The following is a 10,856-nucleotide window of genomic DNA, read 5'->3' as shown; positions in this document are numbered from 1 at the left end:
TGTTTTTATTTTACGGTGCTGTGGAGTTTCTTTTCTGGTCCTGCCTATTTGGTGTTCTATATGCTTCTTATATTTGTATGGGCATGTCTTTTTTAAATTTTGGAAATTTTCTTCTAGAATCCTATTGAGGATCTGCTCCATACCATTATCTTGAGATTCTTCTCCTCCCTGTATGCCTATGATTCATAAGTTTGGTTTTTTATGGTGTCACACAATTATAGCATATTCCATTCTTGTGTTTTCACACAAAACTCAAGCATTCCTTTGTTGAGTTAGATAGGCTTCTTTTTGTAAACTTTATGTGCCTTTGTGGTTTACTCGTTGGGCACGAAAAGCTGGTTGGTCTAGGCTTCAGGTTCTCTCTTTTGATTTTATATTGGAGTGGCCTAATTGCTTTTGTCTTCAGGCAAAGAGGTCCAAGTGAGATGAGGCTCAGATGCTCTCAGGCTTTCTCCTAAGGTCTGTGTCCCTCCAGGAAAGATGCTGCCCTCAGGAATTTTCAGGCTGGGCTGGCCTGGGAGAAGGGCCCAGGATAGATGCTGGTCTCAGGAAGCTGGTGGCTGTGACACCCAGGGAAGTAAAGGGAGGTAAGGGCAGCAACAGGTCCAGAGGGTTCCTGGGGGCCATAGGGAGGAACTGGGTTGGTCCAGATGCAGAGGATCAGGAAACAGTGGTGGCTCTGGGCAGAGAGGTTAGCCCCGGTGTCTGGGGTGCCAAGACAAGAAATGGGCCTGTATCCAGACTAGGCAGAGAGATGTGGCAGGGGAGCTGGGAGGGTAAAAGAGGCTGGGGGAGTCAAGGTGTGGACATGCTGGACTTACCGAAGGAAGGTGCTGGGACCAGGATACTGGAGGCTGTGCAGCCCAGGGAAGTAAAGACAAATTGAACTTTTTTAAAAAAGGAAATACATTGCTACAACTTGGGGTAATATATGTAGCCATGATACAATGGTTGTACTATAGGAAAACCTAGTATACTGCACACTCAGCCCTTGCTCTGATAATAGGCTTTCGGAGAAGGAGGCATATGCAGATTCTTTGAGAGGCAATGTGGAACAGGAAGATGATAAATCTTAAAGTTTTTGTAAGCCTAATATCATGTGAAGCAGTATATGAAGAAGGGGAGAACTTACTTCTATTGATTGCTCATTGCTTCCCTAAATCACTTCATCACTCACCATATTTTATTTTAATTGGTCCATTGAATCCCCAGTGCCAAGTACTGTGAGCCTCAATGAATAGGGTTTTTCAAGTGAATGCATGCATACAGGAAAGGAAGCAGAAATAACAGCAAAATAGAAACGTGCAAGCCTAAAGTGGAGAATTGTAGAGCTGTCTTTAAAAACGATGAATATTTAATAGACATTAGGATTTCAGAGCAGAATTTTGCAGAAATAACATATTAGGAAAACAAGATACATAGTCTTTATGTGTAAATAACATTTGCATCCTTACATATGTAACCTAGACTTTACACATTTGGGAAAAGGGAGCCATTGTAGGAGTTAATGCAATTCAGACCATTATACTCTCTTAGTTGTTCTATGAGACAGCACACTCATTTCTCCAGTCTACTAGAGTATCAGAGTAATGATGGTTGTAGATGTGTTGGAGATGAACACATCACCCAGGTGAGATGTGGAAGAGGACGGATAAAGACAAATTTCACATTTTGATTGTGATACTCTCCACCTCTGCAGCTTTCAGAAGGTACCCACAATGTTGTGTATCTTCTTTTTTTACTTTAAGCATAAGATTGCTAATAAAATGTTTATGCAATCCATTAATAAGAGAAGTCGTGGTGTATTTTTGTTAACCGAGAAGAGACATTTATAAGTGCATTTATAAATGGGCATATGTGAGAAAACTCAGAGATGAGCTGTGGTTTTCCGGGTATTTATACATATCAAAGAGAAAGGTGAAATGAACAGCCAATTGTTTGCTTCTCAAAAGGTTGGAAACATAATCAACAAACACTTAGAGATGTGCCTGCCTCTCAAAAGGTAACTCAGATCTTTGAAAGCCATGTGATATACAAGCAATGCAGTTTGGTTTTAAAAGGAATACTAAAATGAAGAGGTTATCCTTGATTCCTTTATTTACAGTGGCGAACCTATTTAGACTCTGAATGGCACAATTCTTTCAATTCACTTCTCTAGAGCCGAGTCCTATTATTTCTAATTGTTTAACACTTTGACTTAATGTGTTTTCAGGACAACTTCCATTATATTTTTCTACTTTACCTTCACAACAATTCTTAAGAGAATGTAAGTTTAACATGAACACAAGTTATTATGAAAATAAGCTTCCAAACAGCCTCTATGCCTATGCATGTAAGTTGCTTCTGAGGGCACAGTCATATAATCAGAAGACTGTCATGGAATAGAGTGAAATTTCAACTAGAAGTTATTAGAGAGTCTTGTGAGAGCCACTGTACTCTGATAGGGTCTTGCCAACTGAAAGCAGCACTATTTAACCTGAATTTCTAAAACTGAAAACAAGGTGACCAGACAAAGAAAATATGGCAGCGTCTTTGAAAGGTGGGGCATCATTGAGTACCGTCCAGCTGTTTGCTCCATCTTACAAGTAATTGATTGACAAATTTGAGCACATAGTAAATCCAATAATGGAAGCCAGATTTCCTCTGACCTGGGTACTCTCCAGCACTTTTTAAAAATACCTTATCGCTTATCCAAAGGGATTTTACATTTAATACAACAAATTTAAGACTATAATTATCTGAATTCTGTAAGTAACCTACAGAGTTTACATGTTCCTGGTGAAGATAAATCTTTTGATACTGCATTTTGGTACCAGGTTTAAGTATTATTACATATTACCTCATTTAGTTTTATAAAATCATTAGGAGGCATTCACTATTTTCTGCATTTTATAGATTATAAAATTGAAACAGAGAGAGGGTAAGAGATTTGCCCAATACTGCACAGCTAGTAAAGCAGCAGGGCTAGTATTTAAAGTCAAGCAATTTAGTTCCAGCATCTGTGCACTTTGATGCTACCTGATACTCACTCCCAGTCTCAGCTTACTGCTATAATTGGCTTTGTGGAAGGGATATGCAATAAGCTGATTTTTTAATGGTGTGACATTTATGGGTTTTCCAATTATTTTAGTAATGTCAGATAATGATGGAAATGTGTGCTCATGCTTGAATGGAGTTTCTTGAGAATAACTGCTGAAACGGAAAAAGACTACAAACAGAAATGGCAAATTCTATATCTGTAAGGATAGACAATAAATGGCAAATTCTGAAATCAGGCTAAGTAAAATTGATGGCTGTTAATAGAAAAAGTTCTTTAAACACACAGAAAAAAATACTTCAAGTTATTTATAAGGAAAATTGGTGGATTTACATCAAAGTTCTCAAAACATTATTTTTAAGCTTTATCTACATGGCACATGGTAATTAAAAGTACCAGACTGGTGGAACTAACCTTGGATATTTAAGAGCCATACTTTGAGGCCTATGCTAATTTGGTCAGAGGGACGTAAAAGACAGTTTTTACTCCTTGTTCTCCTAGGTTGACTAAGTTCCAGGGGACTATGAGAATCTCTCAAAATGTCCTGTAACTGTGGTGAGTCACCTGTCCTCTTGATTAAGGAGGCCGTGGGACCCCACCAGATGGACTTGAACCAGTGTCCAGTCTACAAAGAGGAGGGTCAACACAGAGGAAACATTTCCTCCATGCTCCCAAGCAAAGTCAGCCATAGTCAATGAGGACCTTTGATTTATCTTCACATAGACAAAACTGGTCAAAGGAGCCAGGGGCTCCTCCAAATCCCATGGGACCTCTGATAAACAGATCCTTAAATGGCATTAAGAGTAAAAATAAATTGGTTTATCTGGGCCAACTGTAGGGTCTTAAACGCCCAAAAGGAAAGTATAACCAAAGATTAAAGGGGTCAATATAATTTTTCAAGAGTCCATATGTATAGATAAAGGCTACAGAACAAGAAACAATGTCAGATAGGAGATTATCTTCCTTTGAGTTGTTGGCCAGGGTGGTCCAAGAGACTCCCAGACAGTAGCCCAACATAGAACTGGTAAACTGAACAGCAGACCCCAATCTTATCTAAAGGAATATTGACAACTAATGCTGCTAGATAAGGAACAGCTGATCTTCCTAAAACAAGGCTCTCTAGATAGGCTGACTAGATTCAGCAGATGGATAAGCACTGGGTAATGGCTAGGGGTGCTGACAACACAGTGGACAGTAACAGGAATGACAGAGTATATGGGCTCCAACGGGGGCAGGAGGCTATGGGAGGGTGTCATTTGGGAAGTGGGTATATAGTTGAATAAGATTGTTTGGGATGTTCTGTATGATATGCACACAAAAAAATCAACAAATTTTAAAAATGAGTTATATTTGAGGAGGAAGCATAAAAATTTACTTCATGTTAGTTAGTCAAGGTGATAAACATTACCACTGAAATCTACCTGATGACTTTATATGTTGTGGAAAATCTTGTGACTGATTTTGCATTTTGCCTTCCATACCTATCATGTTGGAATGCAGTGCTTCCTATTTCTTATCAGAGAGAAAACTATGTAAGTCACATGGTTTCTAGGAATCTGAAACTTAGAGAAACTGAAACTTATCATGCTAATAGGGCATCTGGCCCGCTAGATAGTAATAGGATACTAGTCTGCCATACTAATAAGGGATCCCATATACTGTGCTATGATTGGACTATTACCCCTATGTAAGCCTGTACTTTCCTGCAATAAAACAGATCTGTGTCACTGGACCTGGTCTCCTCCGTCTGAATGTGGTGAAGTTGGTGCAGACTCCTCACCAGCTCTGGGTTCCAGACCAGATGACTGATCAGAGGAAATAAGAGAGCAGGAGAGTGGCCATAGCCGGAGGAGAGCAGCCACAGCAGGCAACCACATTTACATCCATACTCAGGTGCCAAGGATCTGAATGTAACTGACTGCGACTAGTAATAATCAGATAAGTAGAGATTAGAGATGCATGTGCAAACACCTAAGTGTTAGTAACATTAAAAATGAGTCTTTCTGTAAGAAACAGCATAGTATACTTTAAAATGAAATGGAGATCTTTTTTTAAAGGTTAAAACTTATTCGATTTTATGTCTTAAAGGGTCTATACTCAGTTCAATATTGTATAACTGTATTAATTCAACTGTGAACCTAAAAATTACAGCCACTTTTGAAAGAGATGTACCTTTGCTCTGGAAATTGTTATTGACTATATTAAAGCTGTTTCATATATATATACATATATATACATCTATTTCTCAGAAAAATAGAAAAGAAGTACGAGTCCAAATTTTATATACAACAAAATTGCTCCTCAAATATAAAGGCACTAAATAGTTACTAACATCAAAAAAAAAAAAACTCTCAAGAATGCTTATCCCAGAAGCCTTGGCTGAGCAATATTATATGAACTAAGCTTGAGGTAACCAGATGATCATTTCAGAAGAGTCAGTCTAAGAAACTCAGTTAAACCTAAAATATGACAGTAACATTATAAGACACATTTTAAGTATGATAAAATAATATTGTAAAATATATACTCTGGCTATTTAGAAATAAAATAGAAGATGAAGAAGCATAGCTCATAGCAGATCCTGTTGTTTCATTTATAGGTATTATTTGAAAGTAAAAGCTTATACAAACAAGTCATGAAGTAAAATTGAGAGACAAGAAGGTGTAAGGAAGCAGATTCCTTATTCTCCAGGGAGCAATGAAAGAGTCTAAAGAAAAAGATGCATAGGTTAGTAACAAAATTATATCAACTACCCACAAATATAAACATTTCCTAAATCCTAAAAATGAAATAATAAAAACAGCTACTAAAGGCTCATATGAACTTTTCAGTAGTTATAAAATACAAACATGAAACTGAAACCAAATGTATAATTTACACATTTTCTATCAATACATAAAAAAAGAATGACTTCACTGATAAAGCATTGCTTCACGAAGCAAAAAGATCCAACTACATTACAGGAAATATACGTAAACCACGCATATTCACAAAGCAAACGTGGGGACAATTATTAAAAACATACCATGTCAATATAGCCTCATAAAATGCCATCCTAATATCTGCCAAGTTAACAATCAGGACCAAAATAATGGAATGAAACAACCAAAGAGTCCTCATGATGCTGCTTGTACCTTGATAGGAAATTTAGAACAATATCTTTAATAAAGCAAAAACTACATTACACAACGTGTAGCAGAGATTGCCACTGCGTATGTATAGGGAATCTTAATGGACCTTTCATAGCCTGAGATATCAAGGAGACAAAACAGGTAAACTTGGAAAAGACCATGAATAATACATGCCTCATAAATAAGAACACTGAGTGAACCACCTGCTTAGTCATTTAAATCTCTAGCACCATTGTAAATAAACAATAGAAAACAACTGAACAAATAGAATTATGCTTCTTGACTATAAACTATCATTTTTTCAATTACCCATATAATCATTAAGAAAAAACACAATATCAGCTCAAAGAAAGACCATGTTTTGAGAAAAAAATAAAGATGGATTGAATGGAAACTAGAAATTATTAACAAGTCAAAAATAAAAGAAACCTCCTACCTACATTTATTTCCATATGCTATATTCAATGCAATACACTATTATAAAATTTCTGGAAAATCATAATGAAAGCATAATAAACTAGATAGATGGGGCACAGCTTCAGGGAAAAACAAAGCATTACATATTTTGTCAATAAAATATGACTAATAAAAATGAAAAATAAGTTAGCCATATGATTTCTAAAGTAATAGATTTACTTATATCTGTGGAATGGTGTGCTTATATTAATGACAATGAAGGTGTATATGTCTAAACTTCCATATTCTTAGGTGAAAAATTGTACTGCAGTGAAAATATGTGCATTGACTATCACATGTCGTCTGGGTGTGGCTGAATCCAGTACCATATTTACAAACCTTTGATTGAATTCCAAATTGCTGGACATGAAAATTCTATCTCCTACATGAGAATTTTCATTTAATTCACTCCTCAGTATCAAAGATGGCGTTTTGTCATTTATTTCAAGCTTCTCTTACTCTAAATTTCTGGATTTTGACTGTCCTCTGACACATTTATCACATCTACCTGGCTCCCTCACTGACTAATTTGTTTAAAAATATTTATGTTCTATTTTCATTTTATGTGTATGAGTGTATTGCCTCATGTAGGTAGATACATCTATGTCATGCAGTGTTCCCCGAGGTCAGAAGAGGGAGTCGGATCCCCTGGAACTGGAGTTATGGATGATTGTTAGCTAGCATGTGGGTGCTGGGAACTGAACCTGGATCTTCTGCAAGAGCACCCAGTGCTCTCAACTACTGAGCCATCTCTCTAGCCCCTCACTGACTAATAATTTGCTGAGTGAAGGAGAGTATGACTTACATACAACCACTGACTGGCCTGACTATATTCCAGTGGATGCATTTACACTGAAGGACATTTGGGTATGAACACCTGAATGAATAGGACTTAGCATGTGTGGCAGAGTGCATGGGGTTCAGTCAGGGGACTGAGGAGGTATGAATGGGAGAGGGGGTGGATTTGATTGGGAAATGTATGAAAGTTTAAAAGCTCAATAAAAAAGTAGAGTATTCAATGCAGAATTTATTATTAAATCTGTAGAAACTTAATTTTACCTTTCTCTGAAATTTATCTTACTTAACATTCTAAAAATTATATATTTATATCCCTAAATGATAAAAACATAAAAATTAAACACTAAATTTCAAAATTTATAAATAAATCAAAAATGTTTAAGAACAGAAGATAAGAATTAACACTTAGGTGTGTGGCACATGCCTTTTAATCCCAGCACTCGGGAGGCAGAGTTTGAGGCCAGCCTGGTCTACCTAGTATTATTTTGATATATCACAGTGAAAGATTTATCGTCCTCTTTTTTTTTTTTTTTTTCTAAAAAAAACAAAAAAAAAAAAAAAAAAAAAAAAAAAAAGAAGAATTAAGACTTGTAAGTAGTAACTAATCAACTTGAATAAAAAATTGTTTCTTTGAATAAGTTAAATAAAATACAAATGAAGGTTGGAGTACACCCACCACGCACATTCACATTATTAAAAACAAAAATATATTTTTTACACAATAAACAGAAATTCACAAGAGGAAGATAGCAATTAGAAGACATGAAAACTTTAAAATAGTAGATTGTTGCTGGGTATGGTGGCATATGCCTTTAATCCCAGCACTTGGAAGGCAGAGGCAGGAAGATCTCTGTGAGCTCAAGGCCAGCCTGGTCTACATAGTGAGTTCCAGGCCAGCTGAGGCTACAGGGAGACCTTGTCTCAATAAGACAATAAATTAATTCATTCATTAATTGAATAATTAAATGTTTCAGTTTCAATATACTAACATGTTTGAAGCATTTATAATGAATACATAGCAAAAGCATTAAAGGTGCTTATTGCTCTAGGTTAAATTGTACATTTAAAACAACTTCCACACAATTGAATCTCATGTCTTTAGGGATTAGTTTCTAGGAATAGAAAAGCTCATTTAAAAGGCAACATAAAAACCATACTCAAAAATATTTTTAAAAGCCCCAAGGTAAAAAAGAGAGTTATGTTTGGAGACTAGTTCTGTTGGCTACTAAAATAATTTTCTGGAGAGGCTTATGCATTATTATTTTATGAAGCTACTAAAATGTTTAACAAATGGAAAGCATACAGAAAGTCTATGAATGGACACAAATACACACAGAAATTTTATATCTGATGATTACCAGTAAAATATTCAGTTATTGAAATGGTTTCCCCAAAATTCATATCCACCTGGAACCTCAGAATGAGACAGAATCTGTGGATATGTAATTCGTTAAGGATGGTTAGTTAACTTCAGATGGAGCCTAGATCTAGGAAGGGAAAAATTTAGGAAAGGAAAAATATCTTTAAAGAAGGAAAATTTGGGGTGGAGGTGATTAACTGGGTAGGATATTTGCTGCACTAGCATGAGGATCTGAGTGAATTCCAAATTGAATTGGATCCAAGAACCAAAGTAAAAAGTCGGGAGTGGCAATATTCCCACAACCTCAGCATTGTGTTAGTTGGAGACAGGATGATCATAAGGATTTACTGGCCACCAATCTAGCTCCTAAGTTAATGAGAAATCCTGTCCAAAGGGATTTTAATATGGAGAGTGACCTCTGTGTGTTCACACATCAGAGCACATACATACATGGACTAGGCACTACACACATACACATGGAGTGAAAACAACACAGGAAAAAAAAAGGCCATAAGAAAACAGAGGTAGTGATTGTTCTCACTATTGCAAAGCAGAATGTGAAAAGCTGTTAGGAGCAGAAGGTGACAAAGAAATTTGTCCTTTGCAGCCTGGAGAGAGAACACAGCCCTGTGATACTGACTGAACTTCTGGCCTCTTGACATTCCAAGGTGAGGCTGGAGGAGTAAGAAGATTGACTTTTATGTCAAGATCTAAAGAAAACTTTGGCTTTTCCCAATGATGAGTAGATTCACCTTTTTTGAAAAGGACATTGGAACTACAGAGTGGAGATGAACCAAAATGTGAACCACGAGGAGGATGTTGGAAATCTAGGAAAGAGAAGATAGTGCTGGGCTTACAATGGTGGCTGAAGAGGCGAAAAGAAGTGACCAGGTGCAGAAGATTCTTGGAGGCAAAGCATAAAGGATTTGGTAACGAATTGGGTTTTGAGATGCAATATTAAATGAAAGAGCCAAATGAAAAATTATAGATTCCTTAAATGTAGTGGAACCTCAGAGAAATATAGGGTAGAAAACATAAATTATAGATAACATTCCGCCTTTCTACTTTCCAAGCTAATAAAAAATGTATTTATATTATGCTTCTTTTTAAATAAAAGTAACATTTTAGTTTAACTACCACAAAATTAGACTGTCAGGGTCACTCCCCAAGGGTAATTGAAATGTAACTATAGGTTTTGTTAAGATTTGGGTCAAAATTAGTAGTCAAGAGAGACCGAGTAGTAAGAATTATCTCTGACAGTTAAATATGCCACAGAGAGACTAGAGTGGGGGAGCTGTTTCTCATACAGAGACCCACATAGAAGGGAAAAAATCATTATTTGCAAGGCTCCTCCAGTTAATTTTCTCAAGAAAGTTTATATATAGTCAGGGAAGGGAATTAATGCCTCTTTTTTTTTTATTACCTAAGGAAAGTTTATCAAATATCCAGGCGTCAGGCTATGTTGAATTTGTATACTACAATATAAGGACCCCAGGAGACTTTCTGTGTGGAACTGTTGTGACAAAATGAAGATGAGTATTTAGAAGAGAACACAATGCTCAGAGTGGTAGTGGGTGCAATGACAGCAGGTGGGTAGCTATTATTATTACTTCTTTCAACATTCAGAATGTATTTAATACCTGGAGTATAGTTAAAGTGATTTCCATCTTAATTATGAAGTTGACCATACTTGGTCAAGTCATAGGCTCCAGGGGATAGGGAACTCTCTATTGTTTACCTAAATTCACAGCACCTTTTAAATGTTTTCTTGAATTATTGAGCTTTTGTAACCTCATATAACATTTCCCAGTCAAATCCAGAGCCCCTCCCCTAATCACGCCTCCCCCATCCCCCCACCAAACCCCATGCACCCTGCCACACATGCTAATTCCTATTCATTCATGTTTTTGTACCCAAATGTCCTTCAATGTAAATGTGCCCACTGGAGTCTAGTGACCCATCCAGGGCTGTATGTAAGTCATACTTTCCCTCACCCACCAGCAATCAGTCTCAAATAGTTCTCAGTCTAGTTAAACATTTATTTATTTCTCTAGAATACATATATATATATATA

At 36.5% G+C, this 10,856-nt stretch overlaps 1 pseudogene; it reads left to right on the top strand.

Moving 5' to 3' along the window:
- The first annotated feature begins 1,592 nt into the window (after nt 1–1,592).
- Nucleotides 1,593–10,856, top strand: part of LOC103736382 — a 20,198-nt pseudogene continuing 10,934 nt past the window's right edge.

This window comes from Nannospalax galili, unplaced genomic scaffold (assembly GCF_000622305.1).
Source record: "Nannospalax galili isolate Female #2095 unplaced genomic scaffold, S.galili_v1.0 scaffold1251, whole genome shotgun sequence".
NCBI classification, from domain to species: Eukaryota; Metazoa; Chordata; class Mammalia; order Rodentia; family Spalacidae; genus Nannospalax; species Nannospalax galili.
The sequence above is the reverse complement of the archived record's forward strand: the minus strand, read 5'-3'. Positions and strand labels throughout refer to the sequence as shown.